The 17,776-nt window shown below is 33.2% G+C and overlaps 1 protein-coding gene across 2 annotated transcripts in view; it reads right to left on the bottom strand.

The window, feature by feature from the left end:
- Nucleotides 1-17,122, bottom strand: part of LOC109109897 (zinc finger protein 618) — a 53,421-nt gene extending 36,299 nt beyond the window's left edge. The window contains exons 1-2 of one of the 2 annotated variants that reach the window (XM_019122911.2): nt 16,374-17,122; nt 12,521-12,614 (exon numbers count right to left, since the gene is read on the bottom strand). The gene's annotated coding sequence lies outside the window, so the exon portion shown is untranslated. The remainder of the gene's footprint in view (nt 1-12,520; nt 12,615-16,373) is intronic. The other variant, XM_019122909.2, reaches the window with a different exon arrangement.
- Nucleotides 17,123-17,776: the final 654 nt, after the last annotated feature.

Raw genomic sequence — 17,776 nt, 5'->3', positions numbered from 1 at the left:
TTATACTGGAGTAATGGCTGATGGAAATTTAGCTTTGCATCACAGAAATAAATTTTATTTGAAAGGATATTAATATAGAAACCATTACTTTATATTGTAATAACATTTTGCAAGATTACTGTTTTTTTTTTTTTTTTTTTTAATCAAATAAATGCAGCATTGATGAGCATAAAATACTTTTTTTTTTTTAAAAAACATTACATGTCTTACTGATCCCAAACTTTTGACCGGTAGTGTGTATGTGTGTGTGTATATATATATAGTACAGACCAAAAGTTTGGAAACATTACTATTTTTAATGTTTTTCAAAGAAGTTTCTTCTGCTCATCAAGCCTGAATTTATTTGATCAAAAATACAGAAAAATTAATATTGTGATATATTATTACAATTTAAAATAATTGTTTTTAAATTTATTATACTTTAAATTATCATTTATTTCTGTGATGCAAAGCTGAATTTTTAGGAACTTTATCACATGATCCTTTAGAAATCATTCTAATATGATGATTCATTATCAAAGTTGGAAACAGTTCTGCTGCTTAATATTTGTTTTTCAGAACATGTGATACTTTTTTAGGATACTTTGAATAAAAAGTAAAAAAAAAAAAAGAAAAAAAAAAAAAGCTATGTTTTTAAAATATAAATATTTTGTAATAAGAATATACACTACTGGTCAGTAATTTGGGGTCAGTATTTTTTTTTTCTTTTTTTTTAATAAAATCAATACTTTTATTCAGCAAGGATGTGTTAAATTGATAAAAAGTGATAGTAAAGAAAATATATTATTAGAATATATATTATTATAATTTTTTATTTTTTTTTTTTATATTTTAAGTTCTTTTTAACCTTTTTATTCATCAAATATATTAGACAGCAGAACTGTTTCAAAACTCATAATAAATCAGAATATTAGAATGATTTCTAAATGATCATGTGATAGACTGGATGTTACATGTGACACTGAAGGCTGGAGTAATGATGCTGAAAATTCAGCTTTGCATCACAGTTTTTTATAATTTTTTTAAAGTATATTCAAATAGAAAACTATTATTTTAAGTTGTAATAATATTTCACAATATTACTGTTTTTTCTGTATTTTTTGATCAAATAAAATGCAGGCTTAATGAGCAGAAGAAACTTCTTTCAAAAACATTAAAAATAGTAATGTTTCCAAACTTTTGGGTCTGTACTGTATGTATATATATATATATATATATATATATATATATATATGTGTGTGTGTGTGTGGAATGATACAGGTATTCGTATCGAACAGTCACGGTATGGACATCTCAGTTTGGTGCATGAGGCCTTACAACAAATACAGGCAATTATCCCCCAATCCAGAAGGGGGTGCCTGGAGCAATGCATCGCTTTTGGATAACCGGCCACCAGCAGAAGAACAGCGAATGCCATGAGTTGTGCGCTTGAAAACAAAGCCCACTAGACAGTGCCCATATGCTAATTCTGAATGCATCCCTCAGAGACTGACAAAGGAGTATACTTTAAAGGCTTGTACACTCAACTGTTTGCAAAATGGAGCTTTGTGCTCGTGTATCCTACCACTCTCATTCGGCACAAATCCAAATATTCCATAATATTTCCAAATTTGCGATCTAACTTATCTGAATGCTTAACTATTATTTATTATGTAAATTATAGGATTTGTACTTCAGTCGCATTCCAACAGTGACACAGAGGCCACCCAGTGATGTTTGGTTTACTGTATTTTATTATGATAAAGTACCATCTGCGCTGTCAAGTTAGCAATGCTGAAACTGATGTGTTTTGTGTGTGTGTGCGAACGTGCGTATGTGCCAGCGCGATCACTTTAACAGTTTCTTAAACACTTATTGTCTTAATAATGCATCACTGTATAAAGGTCTGTTTTTATTTGTGTACACTCACAATAAAAACAAAACATTGTGCTTTTGTAAAATAAAGAAAACAAATAGGATGTCACTTTCTGCCATTTGAGTTTCCTTTCTGTGAACAAATTAAGCCGGCCACAAAAATTAACTGAAACTCAGCGTATATAGGCTACACTACGTGTCAAATATATTTCAAGAATTTATTCCTTGTATGTATACGTGTACTGCAGAATTTATATATATATATATATAGATATATATATATATATATATATATATATATATATATATATATATATATATATATATATATATATATATATTAAATTAAAATTAAATTTATGCATTTAGCAGACGCTTTTTATCCAAAGCGACTTACAGTGCATTCAGGCTATCAATTTTTACCTATCATGTGTTCCCGTGGAATCGAACCCCCAACCTTGCGCTTCGTAACGCAATGCTCTACCACTTGAGCTACAGGAGCACTATAGCAATATATTTTTTTTTGTCTGTTCAAAAAACTAAAACAAAAAAAAAACAGAGCATATGATTTTTTTTTTTTTTCCTGTTGTACTGAAAACTTATCGAACCGTGACCCCCGAACCAAGGTGTGTACCAAACTGTGACGTGTACCGTTCCACCCCGATATATATATATATATATATATATATATATATATATATATATATATATTATATATATATATATATATATATATATATATATATATATATATATATATATATATATATATATATATACTTACATACACACACATACACCCACTGATGAGGTGGGGACGAATTCACGGGACAGCAGTTAATGCCTCTATCGCACTATGATCGCCTCATTACTGTGTGATAATAATGTGATAATGCACACCTGTTATGCCTGCAAACAGCTGAGTAAGAGAAACAAACTGGTGGAAATGAACAGACTAATTACAAAAGATCTCAGCACTTTTGGTTATGTGCAGATTGAAATGAACCTGAACTAATCTGTGAGCCGGTGATTCATTTAAAGCTGCCGATCTGTGGCTGTGATCGTCAGTGTTTACAATGGATCTGCTGACTAATAGACTGTTCATAATAACAGCCAACAAAAACAAATACAAGGAACACTATTATTATTATTATTGTGCTCGGTGTACTTTATTTTTAAAACTGTATGATTTTTTAATTAGCTACTAAAAACTACATTATTAACAGCATACAAAAGTACTGAATTGGTGGCTTGTTGATAAAGATACGCACATTACTCAAGTAGATGAACACAAATGCTACTAGCGTAATTTAATAGTTCCTTTGACAAAAAGCATCAGACAGCAATTCATATTTGCAGTACATGGTGAATATGACAAATATGATAGCTGCAAACATGAAATAGTGCAGCAAAGTTGAAGTTCAGAACAGAACTCTCAGCATCTGATTTACACACCTTGCATCTTTCACAGATTACTTTTTTTTTTCTCTCTGGGGTTGCCAATGTTTGCAAGGTAAGAGATAAATGTTTATTAGGTTTTTAAAAGACTTTAATTATATTTTTATACATATGATAATAAAAAATAAAAAAATTATTATTAAAAAAACTATTAAAAAAAACTAATAAAGATGGAGAATGGATTCTCCTGTGCATCTGCATTCTCATCACTGTCAAAATAAAAGTCCTACTTCTGACTCTCATCATCCAAACAAAAATACAGATAATTTACTTAATTCATAAATTTGCATTTGTGCTGGTAGCTGTGTTTTAAGTTGGTTTCAAGCAACAAACCAGACACTAGCTAGTCTAACTTGGTTTTTAAAATGTTTTACTATAAAAAAAGACATCTAAATATACGACAAAAGATCAGAACCACCAAATTAACATTCCTCGACTGAAATGATACCGTTTTATCACTTCCCATGCTGAAATTTAAAACTCCAATTAAATGCAAATTGTAAGAATTTTGATTGTATCGAAAGTCAATATATTCTTGCATCACAAGTAATATATAGAACAGTGTGGATAGCACCTCTTAATTACAGGTATGTCCATCAGAAGAAGAGCCAGGAGGCATTATTAGTGTGCACAGGTACATTCACTGATTCATTTCGAAAACCTGCTTTAAACTGTGATAACTATGAGCAGAATTTCAACACTGTCATCTAATGAGAATTTATTACTCTCTGGCTATTTCAGGAGATGCCTGGAAGAGATTAGGCTGACAGCCCTAGTTTCCTTGAACCAGAACACACTGACACGTTCCTGTAATGAAAAACAATGGCATAAAAAAAGGAGTAAAAATAAATAAATAAATTCATTTATTTTGTTTGTATTTTTTTTTCTTTTTACTATTTTACATTTAAATGAAAGTGGTGAAAAAAAGAAATATCTCCTCTTAAATTTCATCTGAGTGGGCAACTCAAAAAAGCCTTTTCAATTTATATGCTAATGATCTCTGAATTAAAATTTAATAACTGGGAGATATTGAAAAGCATACTTGAATTATACAAAAAATAAATCCTGAAAGAATAGACTAAAATAAGAAATTCAGGGCAGCACACAGGCCAGCGCTGAGCCCTTAAACACTCGTGATTAAATTTTTGATGGAAATCAAAATTGCAAAACAAGCAGGAGATGAAGAGACTGAACCTGCTCCATTGTGACACTAAAAAAACTAAAGAGAGGGATTTGTGTGTGTGTGTGTGTGTGTGTGTGTGTGTGTGTGTGTGTGTGTGTGTGTGTGTGTGTGTGTGTGTGTGTGTGTGTGTGTGTGTGTTCTGGATCAGGGCAGATATGTACACATTTATGTAAAACGAAAAAATAAATAACTTCATTATTCATTGTACTTTTATTATTTATACATGTATTAATTCATATTAGGGTTATTTATCATTTATTACAATATATAAATGCTTCATTTTGAATTACTGCATTCATAATTACATTCCCTGGCTTTTCATTTTGTTGGATGTTCCATTATTTCCCCTGGAGCTTTAATCGTCCGATCCTTTATCATGTCTAGCAGAGATCAGAGGACTGAACATCTGCTGCGGTTAATGCAGTACGGCTAGCTGTTATTTCATCAATTTTACCCCACCTTATAACCTGCACTGTTATTATTTTACTTGCACCCCAGCAAAAACTGAGACACTGCAACCACATACACTACAAATAAGAGCTACATGATCGATTCTTGTGTCAAATGAAACTGGAAATAAAAGAACACCAAATGAGTTGTAGGAAGTTATTGCTGGTCGATTTTTCCAGATATCAAAACAGTAAAAGAATAGTTCACCCAAAAATTTAAATTCTGTCATTAATTACTCACCCTCATGTCGTTCCAAACCCATAAGTTCTTTGTTCATCTTCAGAACACAAATTAAGATTTTTGTGCTAAAAATCGACAAATGTTTTCTTTTCTTCTTTTTTTTTTTGTTTTGATAATAACGACAATGCACATAGCGTAAACGTGGCCTCAGTTGCAGAGTTAACTTACAAAAATACAATAAACATCAAATCAAGATGTGCACTCACAAAAATAAAATGTGTGTAAAAAAAATTGTTCTACTCTTTGAAGTTATAGTGTGATTAAGCAGTGTCTCCGCACAAGATCATCAACGCATGCTTCTACACTGCTGCCTGTTTAGCCCCGCCCACTGATTCACGCATGTAGTGTTTACGAGAGGCGAATGCACAGGTCTACGCAGAAACCAAACGATAAAGATGCTCTGATGACAACAAAACACTGTGCAGTGCCAAGTTATGGAAAAACAGTGTTTGCATTGCCTTCCTTTTGATCCCAAAGTTAGGAAAGAGTGGATGAACTTTATTTTATTTTTTTTAACCCAGACCGCATCAATAAGAAATTGGTCCTTTGTTCACTTAATTTTACAGCAGATTTGTTTACAAACAAGGCACAATTATACGCAGGATTTTTAAAAAGACTGAAACTAAGGGTGTTTTCACATATAGTTTGTTTTAAAGGAACCAAACCCAGTTCACTTAAAATGAACCAGAAAGGAAACCATCCAAAAGTGACCTCAGTCCTTTTGGAGTTCACATTATAGTGGACTCAAAAGAGAACCTTCAGCACTGAAGTAATCTCAGATCCTTTCTCGTTCACACCACAACTTCATAAGAATCCAGTTTTCTGTGCAGCAGTGAAATGCTGGAGTCTGACCTACTGGAAAATTTGGAAGAAGTGGACAGGGAAGTGGGGGTGATGAGTTGACAATCCCTTATCATGTCACTGGTCAAGACATTTAAAAAAAAAAAAAAAAAAAATGGGAATATTATGTATAAAGTTAATTCAAATTTATGTTTTTTCCTCAGATAGTATTAAAATGTTTCTTTTGCTACTAACTTTATATTGCTACTATATTGTTTCGCTGCTTTCATTGACACACACAAGACGCTGCACACTAGGGCTTCACAATATGTTGCTTCACCATTGATATCGTGATGTGCACGCCCGCAATAGTCACATTGCAGGATGTGTGATGTTTAGTATACTGATATATACATTATATTATACTGATCGTTTTCTTTGCTCACACAAAACATGGTGTCTACACCGTATGTGTGACGCCATCCCGCACTGCAACAGGTAGAGGCTGTCTACACTGGACGCGACCAAGAGACCATTGCAAATTATTTGAACTTTATGTCAGTACGTCATCAATAGAACGATGCATCAGTTTGTTGTTGGTGATGTGTCGTGTCACACCACGCCACATCCAGTGTAAACAGCATACCTGATTATAATTGGTTCTATAGTATTTTATAGTCCCCCTCTGCGAAGAAAAAAATGTAAAAAATACAGAATGGTGTATGTAAAGTTCATCCACTTCGTTTGGCAGCACAAAGCACTGTATATAATATTCGTCCATCATAAAATTCGGATCGGGTTAGTTTTTTTTTTCCTTTTTTTTTGCATCCTTGCACACTGCGAGAGAACAACAAAATCATCCTCACTGCTTGAAGACTCCATTTAGTGCTGTTTTGCGAATATTTGCATCAGACTCAGTGTGCAAGGTTTCTGTGCGTGACAAATTTTTAGGATTTCAAATACAAAAACACACATACGAAAATTTCGGACTCCGTATGCAGAGACTTTTATTTATGTGTTTTTGACCTAAATCACAGCAGCATCCATCTATGAAGAATGTACACTGTCAAATAGACACTACTATTAGCCAATCATAGCAGTGGGTGTTTATGTCTGAGTCTACAATCCGCCACACCAACTCAAACAGAGTGTTCTGATGAGGGGGATTAAAAACAGGACAGAAAATTGCTCATTACTTCTAAATTATGTAGTATCTAAATTATTTTGATGTTAAATTCTTGGTAACATTAAAAGTAGACCTCAGAGAACAGTACAAAATAAAACAAAGGCAGTTCATAACCCCTTGAATAATCGTTTGTTAACTGGCTATTGATATGGACATCAGGGCATATGCAAGATATCGTCTATATATGATAAAATTACTTTGCCATAGTGTACATGGAAAATGCTGAAAGTGTATGGGATTTAGCAAGCAAGGCTAATAATAAAAAGGTGAGGAAATGTAGAACAATTATAAATTTGCCCAGAACTGGCCACCCTCCAAAGTATCTGGGCAAAAAGACCCACAGTAAAGGAGGCCATGAAGAGGCCTACGGCAACTCGAAAGCATTACAGTCACCATAAACTAAACGCATACACAATCCAGATTCACATAAGAGACACGACTATACAATGTAAAGAAACATATTTCACAGTAGAGCACTGATTTAGAGTTCGGCCTAGGCATGTATGTAATAAAACAAAATGCAAAAATGTATGAAGTAAACAAATGTTTAAAACATGGTCAACCATTATCTAGGGTTAGATAGATAAATAAGGGACACCCATAGACGACCCCCCACTCTTATCTAGCATGCTTTATTCCAAAATAAAATGCTAAATTGTTTAAATGTAAATATTTTTTTTGAAAATAAAAATATTAAGTCTTAGTATTTACAGTGTTTGCAGTGTATGTTTACTATTATGATTTTGAAAAATTATTTTTTTTTTTTTTTTTTTTTTTTTTTTGTATTAGCGAATATCAGCACATGTCTAGGATGCAGATGTAAATTTACTGAACCTATAAAACAGTCCTGCACCAATCAGGAACTTTGAGAAACACTATGATCAGTCGGTACCAATCTGGTCGCCAATATTTATTTAGATTTCCCAGTTAAGCCTACATGCTGCAGCAAAATACACCACACTGCAAAATAACAGGAATTATATGTAGTGAAATGTTAACACACTATCATTACTATCTTTTTTTAAAGCTTGAAATCAGTTGAACCTGTAATGTGGGCAAAAACAGTTGAACTAATTCTTTAAAATATCACCTTCTGTATTTCAAAGAAGTACGAAAGCCGTGGGAGTGTGGGAATTTTTTTAATTTTTGTGTGAACTTTCTTTAAGATTCTGGAGTACTGTGACTAAACAAATGCAAGCAAATCTGTGACACTGACCATGTTAACTCTTTTGTGCAAAAGGTCAGATTTTCTTGCTTCCACTGAAGCACATAAAATGCTCTTTGGAATATTCACAAATCATGCTGGGATAACATGGATCATCAGTTTTGCATCTCATAGAGTCTGTCAGCCTGAGCACAAACTGTCATTTAAAATAAAACCAGCATATAGCAAATAAGAAATATAGCCATTATAAACAATACAAATTGTATATTCTGACAACTGCTGAAATTCATCATGGTACAAGGTATTATTGATAATGTAATCACTGAATTAAAATTACATTACAAAACAAGCTAAAAGATTAAAGAACTTCTTATTGTGGGTTTTAGTTACTTGTTTGAACACCAATCTGGCCTTTTAAACTAAAAGATCTCAAAAGAACATTTAGCTGTTTAAATATTTAAAATTATTTTTTTTTTGTTTTAATATAATTTGAATAGAAAAGTAATTCTGGCTTAAATTGTTTTTACTCAAAATTGAATTTTTTATTCACTCATGTACTCACCTTAAACTTATTCCAAACCTGTATGCATTTCTTTCGCTTGTCTAACTCAAAATATGACATATTGGAAAAATACTTTTTTTTGTTTGTTTGTTTTTTCTCCATCTTTACAATGAAAGGTTGTTTTGGACCCCAAATACATTCATTGCATGGGCAATGACAGCTGAAACGTTTTGAAGAATATTCACAAAGGTTTGGGACAACATGGGTTTGAGTAATTGATGGCAACTAATTTCATTTTTGAATGAATTATCCCTTTAAGAAACTGGACACTTAAACTAAATTAAGGCGGCACTTTGTCATAAGGCGAGCTCGGGCTGATTAGAAACTTCCCACAGAGCAGAAGGGCTTGGTCTGCATCTGTACTGAGACTCAAGATCATGACAGTGGGGCCTCACCATCCTTCAGGCTTTGGGGTTTAAGCAGGAGGTGTCAGAGAGTCGTGAGACTAGATCGTTTTACATTTGTTCAGATTTTCAGAGCAGGTGACAAGACACTGGAGCAAAGTCACTATAGACTCAGAATTACTCTTAAATATAACGATACCACAATGCTGTGGGACACTGAGGAACCAGCGAAAGCCAGCATACAAGCATCAGTGAGGAGAGTTAACATGCACTAAAAGACTAGCACACAACCTGATTTAGAGTGCTGTGAATCTTCATCTGTTGATGGAAATTAAGCCACAGTGCGTTCCGAAAACCTATTAGCCAAGTTTTGTTGAATCTAAGCTTTTTTACTGTAGTTTCACAATAATCATGCATGCGAGTTATAAATAATACCAGCACACGTAAATCAACTAGCCAACCTCACTAATCAACTAGCTGTGAAGCAGCTGTTTAAGCAATAATGACAGACCTGGCACTAATCCCAGACCTTTTTTTATTTTTATTTTTTACATTAAAAAATCATATATTTTGATTTGCGAAAAGACCCTAATAATAATCATCATCACCATCATTTGAAGTATTTTAATTGTTACATATTAAATTTCCTGGACTGTTTGAAAATAAAAATTAAAATGAAAAATAAGAGAACAAAACCAAAACTTTTGGGGCTACATTTCCATCTAAATTAACTAGGCTGATCCATGGTTCCTAGGTTGTTTTGATTTTAATTATCACTATTATTATTTATTTTTTTCCCCTGGTTTAAAAAAAAAAAAAAAAAAAAAAAAAAAACACTAAAAGAAGAAAGCTAAAATATTAAATTAAATGGCATGTATAAATCTTACAGTCAAATTACAGTGGGGTAGAAGGCAATGTCATTATGTTATTTACATAAAGATAGGAGAATCTATTAATAAAATCCACTGACTTTAGCAGTTGCATTACATGCCAGTGGTGACAGTTGGGTAAAAGAATATTTGTGGTGCTCAGGAAACCAAGATACAATTCTAATTCCAACATTATTTGTTTTTCAGATATTCTTCTTTAAAAGAAAAAAAGTATTAGCTGTATGTAAAGTGACCCACGTTTGGTTTTTGACCATTGAAAATGTGTACAATTTACTCATTCAGCCAGACTGAGATCCCTTTATCTCTGGATCCAAACCATAGGGCCTTAAAATTAAGATACAAGTCAACAGCTGCTATAGTCAATTTTTTTTTTTCTAATATACCTACAAATGTCTGTGTAAAAATAAATAAATGATGCAGTCATCTTTCTACAGTCATTTTCCCCTGTAATTTGGCTCCAAATCTCAAGTGAAAATTGCCACTGTGGCCCCTCTCTACAAAATATCCATCCATGACATTTAATATTTTTGCTTTCATTACCATTTATCTGTGTCTTTCTTCAGGGAAAAGAAAATCTGGGCAACATCCTATTAACCTAACCTAAATTTGGTTTGGCATAGAATGTTTATATGATGTATACAAAAACATTATAACTCAACCAACCCATCCCTAACATTGCCATTTAATTTCCAAACAAAAGCAGACAAAGTACAATATCAGAATGCCCTTAAATAATCAAAAAACAATTATTCAAACAACCCTAATTTGGCACTAATGTCATCTCCGAGTTCTCATAAGTATGCCGCTTTAGCAGTGAGAGTTTGCTATGAGCAACAAACCGTATGGAGTCAATGTAGCATATTATGAAATCTAGGTTCCCAGAGTGATGTAACGTTAATAATTACCAGAATCAAAAATAAGGCCTAAATTTACATATCCTACAGTGAAATAAAGGCAGTTGGGCTAAGCATTATCCTACAGAGTCACAATATCACAGAGTCATTTTGTATTCATTGCTTTTGGGAAAAAGCAGGACATTAATGGAGTTTCTGAGGGATTTAACAGAAAGCACTGCATAGCAACTGTGTTACTTTATAGCTCAGTTTCCACACTTTATGAAGAATTTCAAGCAGTAGCTTTCCAAAAAATAAAAAAATAAATAAATATATATACACTTTCATCATTTACTCTGTTATGTTGTACACTTCTTAGTCATATCAAAGACATTTTTTTTAATTATCGTTTACCAATAACTTGAGTTAATTTTATAAATATTAAATTTTTCAGAGTAACACTGTATTTGCAACCTAAATTAACTTTGCAGTGTCATAAAAAGGTCAAATTATAATATTATAATTTTAAGAGACCGAATTGACCTTAACACAGTCATGCATGTCTCCAGTTTTCCTTTCTATGACTACATTTAAATTCACAATATTCTGAAGCATTGTGTAAATGTGACCATTTTCCTACATTTACACAAGAAACTTGGTGGCAAAGTTTAGCAACCTTGAACTTGACATGAAGTCTGAGTGGCCTAAAGCTTTGCCACCGAAAGGCCATCATATCATTACACAACACTGAAGTGACAAAGTTACGCAAATGCAGCTCTCAAGTTTTTTTTTTTTTTTTTTTTTTTTTCCCCACATTAAATGCACCACGACTTTAGCTGATAATGGTTTTCTATTAATATTTTTTGTTCTTCTAATATTAACAAACCTTCTTCACTCCTTTTTTCTCAAATGATAAATAATAATAATCAAATAATGAAGAAAATTAAACAAAGAAAATTAAGAAAATTAAACAAAGCACTCAAATTGTATCCAGGAATTGCATTTTTATGTTTTTTGAATAAACTGAATTGTTTTTTTTTTTTTACCTATAATCCATGCCTTCTGTATCCATACAATAGTTTTATGCAAAGAAATAAAATTTAATTTCAAAATCTGTTATTCACTGATAATCTTCCACTCCACTGAAGCTATGAAATCTCACCTGTACTCAGTGCACTGAGATTAAAAAAAACAATAATAATAAAATGCAATTTCAATGGAGAACGAGATTCGAGAATGGCAGCAGGAAAATAAATTACTTTAATTTGGGTCTGTTTGTCTAACAAATCTGATCAGGCTTCATAAGACTTCAATATTACAGACAGGTGTTGCAGATACTTCTATGGTGGTTATTTTTGTAGCTTCAAAGTAGTCATCAAGTCATATAGAAAAGAGCTGAGTGAAGATTCTTCAAAAACTCTTATTTTGTCAGTAAAAAAAAAAAAAAAAAAAGCATACAGCTTTGAAACAACAATTTCCATATTTAAATGAACTATTCCTTGAAGTAAAATGGAAATGGCACCCCACGTTGGCTTGCAACATTGATGAAAATGTAGTCAGTAAAAGGCAGTTCACCTTGTGGTGCAGAGCTGAAGGAGTCAACTGCTCGCTTCTACTTCCTCTCCCTCCTTGTCTGCTTTTCTTGAATTCAGCCGAACAAGAGTATGATCTGAAAACAAAATGGTCAGTGGGTTAAAAATTAGCCACTTGTTCCAAGTTACAAGTACTGACATTGAAATGCAGTGGAAAATTACAGACCCCGGACACCTTGCATGGAAAATCCCTGAATTTATTACACAAAAGGGGGAAAGGCAGGCTTCTAAAAATTTCCATGAAAATTCTATTCTTAGATTAGTAACAGTAACAATATAGAGCTGAATACTACTTCCGACCAAAGCATTTACAACTCAAATAAAACCACTGCCTAAAAAAAAAAAAAAAAAAAAAAAAAGAGCATTAAAAACGCAGTATATCTGCTGCTTTGACACCTCCGTAGTGATGTTGTTCCTTTAAGAAAGCTGAGTCTGTGTTTTCAGATTTTAAAGGGGGTTAAAAGAAACAGTTTTTGAATTTAAGTGGCTAAAATTTCTGAGAACACATAAAAGACATGGGATTTGTTTTTCCTCTTGTAAAACTAGCAATAAAGTTTTATGGTTCTGAAAATGTAAAAAAAAAAAATTATAATAATAATAAAAAAGTTTGATATCTAGCCATGTATATCAGCCATGTAAACCTGAAAATCCATACACTTAATGAAGATCCTTGGAATAACTGTTCAACTTAAGCACAAAAAATGCTGAAAATAATTTGGGAAAAAAAAAACACTTTTGGAGTTAATTCTGTCATTAAAGGGATAGTTCACTCACTGCTATTAATTACTCACCCTCATGTAGTTCCAAACCCCTAAGATCTTCGTTCGTCTTCGGAACACAAATTAAGATATTTTTGATGAAATCCGAGAGCTTCCTGAAACCCCATATACAGCAAGGGTCCTATTATGTTCAAGGTGCAGAAACGTACTGAGAACGTCAACGAAATAGTCCATGTAACATCAGTGGTTCAACCGTAATTTTATGAAGCTACGAAAATACTTTTTGTGCACAATAAATAAATAAAATAAATAATGACTTTATTCAACAATTCTTCTCCTCCGTGTCATCCCTAGCACCATTTAGGAGAATATCATGACGCATGCGTGTGCTCTTCTCTGAACGTAAACAAGAAGTGGTGCATGCATGTTGTACTTCAGCGGCACCACATGCATGTGTTGTTTACATGCAGATCAAAGTACGTGCATGTGTTGTACTCTTCAAAAAGGGCGCTAGGGTGACACGGAGGAGAAGAAATGTTGAATATAGGGCTGTGCAATTAATCGAAATACAGTTTTAATTTCAGCCTCCAACAGTTATGAAAATACAATAATCGAGATTAAATACTTAATGCTCTCCATTCCTCTGCCCCCTTTTTTAGCAGTGCGCTTGGTGATTATTCACGTAACCCTCAGCGGTTATGTAATAAATTAACAAACAGTTGAGAATGAAAACACGTGTACAACAGTAAATTGGATCTGTGCACTCTTAAAGAAACAGTGGGCTATATTCCTGCTGCCGACTGTGTGCTTAATATTAATCAAACAGCAAAAGACAAAAACAAAAATCACAAACTGCTCTTGACTGAAGGTCATTTGTTTTTTTATGCACACAAAAAGTACTCTCGGAGCTTTAGAAAATTACAGTTGAACCGCTGATGTCACATGGACTATTTTGTCAATGTTCTTGGTACGTTTCTGGACCTTGAACATGGTTGGACCTTTGCTATCTCTGTAGGATCAGAAAGCTCTCAGATTTCATCAGAAATATATAATTTGTGTTCCGAAGATGAACAAAGGTCCTAGGGGTTTGGAACATGATGGTGAGAAATAATGGCAGAATTTGAATTTTTGAGTAAACTATCCCTTTAAATAAAATTGGCAAAATAACAAACACTAAGAAACTGATAAATTCATTTCCCATTCAACTTTTCTTAAATTGTTATCCTGGTAGTATAGTTTGTTGTGAACTTGACTGAATTTGGAATTAATTTTGTACTATATTATACAAGCGATAAAGAAGCATTTATTTTTTATTTTTTTGGAGGCCACTAAAAATGTATTACATTTCATGTTTTTAACAGATGTTCATTTGCATTAAAGGCATAGACTAGTTTACCTAAAAATAACTAAAGATAATTAACCTTCCCTCATATTGTTAGAAACCTGCATGACTTGCTTTCTTCATCAAAAATGTCTCATTGGGGTCAAACAGGAATGTCATGAGGATGAGTACATGACAGAATTTTCATTTTTGAACAATCCCTTTAAAGCCTCTTACATGCTGCATGGTCACCTTTTCCAGAATGAGATGATGAGAAAACATCAGGTCAAGAATGCATTTGTTGCATTTGTGAATTCAGTACAAGTAAAGCAGACTTGTTAGAATTCAAAAATTAAAGAGAACTGACAACTACATTTACACATACAAAAAGGTTGCCAATCTAGATCTCAAAGTCTGTGCTGACAGCAGCTGTTAATTACCCTCAATGCATTTGTACATCTTGTTTACCAGCATTACTACTGACAATATTACTTGTTTTTTTCATCTTTCAGACAAATGACATTAAGAACAGTAAAACGTTACCAAATTTCAGCCACTGACAGAAAATGAAAGAAAATAAAAAGTAATGCAAAATACAAACATAAAATATAATGTAAAGTGTTTTAATGTAAATAGCAGAAAAAAATGTACTCTTAATAAACATATTTTTAAACACTAGCTGACTTGCCCACCCACGTTTTTTTTTTTTTTTAATACTTAAATATTTTAAATATTTGTGTTCCATGCAACCCTACTTGAAACAAATGTGAAAACCTGTTTTCAGTTCATTGAAAAGGAAGCTCCAAATATTTTCACTTCCCTCATGTAACTAGCAAAATGATTCAGACATCCAACACGTGTGACCAGTAACATGACTGTCCAGCAGCTTTCTGGTCATGACACAGGAACAAAATCCCATCTATTCTGCACCCACTGTCAGGTCTGACTGATCATTACAATATTTGCAGTTGAGCTGTGGAAGAAGGAAAAAAAATCTAAATGTGTGCGAAAGGAAAATGCCAGCTGGTAAGAGTGGCTTTTCATTTAACGATATTTTGTTTTCTTATGACACTGAGGAAATTTGCTGCGTTTCAAAAAAGCTTGACTGATAAAAAAAATATGTTAATATTTAAACGAACACAAAACGGCATGATGATGAAGTTTGTCTAAAAGACATAAACAACCACAACTAACCAATCTATACACCGACTAAACCACAGCGGCAATAGAAAGTGTCGAATATAAAGAAATGCATCCCTGCAAGCAAAATTAATTGTAATTTCTTAATTTTTTCGAAATATCTACCGACAGATGGCGCTAATTTCGCTGCAAAAACGAAAACCACATTTACATTCTAATTTCATCGAAAATAACGCCGTCTTTCAGTAATCCTACTTTCATTACTCTAATCTGCATCGAACTTCACTTCACTAAGTTGCTTAATGAACGACTGAACAGTTCGAGCCAACCTTTCTTTCCAGTCGCCAGAGAAGAGTAAAATTCACAGGAAAATTCAGCAAACATGGCTGCTTCGTGTGCTTTTTGTGTTTTCAGATTGTACCCTACCCCGTCTGATTTCAACTCCACAAATTTCCTGCAAAAGCCTCCGCTCGATCCAAACACACAGACAGCAAGAATGATGCAACAATTCACTGCAACACAAACTCGCTGCAAAACTTTATTTCGAAAGCAGCTCCGCAAAAAAGAAAAAAAAAGAAAAGAAAAATCAACAGATCATGCACTGCACAACACAACACATTCAGATCACATTTGAGAGAATTGTGATGTGATCTTACCGCGCACACAAACATGAGCTCCGGATGATTGCGATCAAAGCGCCCGTTACATTGTATCATTTGTGAATGAGGAAAGACGCGGGTGCTCCACTTTGTTACCTCCCAAAATGATGCGGGTCATGCGGAGAAATTTTCTGGGAATGAAGAAATCCTCCCCTTCGGATTTCAAAATGACGAAACGAGTGGGTCTTTCCGGGGCACTTTTTTTTTCTCTTCTAGAAACAGAACTCCCAAATTTGATTTCAGCGAATTTGTCTGTTCTCTTCCTGATATGTCCACGCCACTGGCGGCCGATGCTTCACTGTTGGTGAGGTATATTAATGTTGCGGTCTGCCCCACGGACACATTCATCCGCCATCATGCAAGGGCAGGTTCTCAATTTGCACATGCATTAATTTCACACAATGCCTTTATGTGGATGGTATCACGTCAGCTGGCCCATCTTTTGGGTTAGATAAGCAAAATAACTCAACTGCAGACTTCCATGTAATAGCAAATTTGTGTGCGAAGTGCAAGGTGTTTTTACATTTATGACCAAACTACTTTTTCATCTGCGTGGATGAAGAAAACTCTTCTGTTAAGACTCACAAGTTACTTGTTTCAGTGTTTGTTGCCTAAAGTTTAACTACAGTATTTTGAGCAATTTTAGCATGTCTTGTTGTGATAATATTTTAGAGACACAAACATGTTGTGGCAAGTATATAGATGTCTAGATTTACAGATAATTAAGATTATATCCACAGCGCATTTTTTTTCTTCACCAAAAACCATGTCATATTATGAAGTTAACCTCAAATCAAAGGACTTTTATGTATACTGTGCGGTTTCCTTTTTTTCCCATCTTCACTAGCCTGCTCAAATGGGTTCCGTCTCGTCAGCGCCTCTAGCGACGAGTCTGCAGATGGTCTGAGAAAAAAAACAAATGTGATTCATGAAATTTGACAAGCAAATTCCAATTTTCAAAAAAAAAAAAAAAAAAAAAAAAAAAAAACCAGAGGAACACAAAGACATTGGAAATATCACAATGTTTTTTGATTTCTCATATTTATAAGCTTGCCAATACATCCTCACAATTCTCATATTTTGTAGTATTCATTTTTATACAGAATTAATACCAAAAAATATATACACTATTTGTTCATCAACCAGACTGTTCATTGTTTGTTTTATTTATTTATTTATTACAAAATCCTAAAACGTAAAAAAAAGAAAGAAAGAAAGTGTATTAGCCTATAGCCTAAACCAGTAAATTACTGTTAGTTTTTTTTTTTTTTTTTTAATTGTAAACAGTGTAATAATTACCAAACCACACTGTAATATCTATGGGCAAGTTGTATATGAAAAAATAGGAAACATAAAACTGAATTTACAACATTTATATAACAAAAGTATTATTATACTTA

The sequence above is a fragment of the Cyprinus carpio genome, chromosome B5, assembly GCF_018340385.1.
Source record: "Cyprinus carpio isolate SPL01 chromosome B5, ASM1834038v1, whole genome shotgun sequence".
In the NCBI taxonomy this organism is placed as follows: domain Eukaryota; kingdom Metazoa; phylum Chordata; class Actinopteri; order Cypriniformes; family Cyprinidae; genus Cyprinus; species Cyprinus carpio.
Note: the sequence above shows the minus strand (reverse complement) of the source record. Positions and strands in the feature narration are given on the sequence as shown.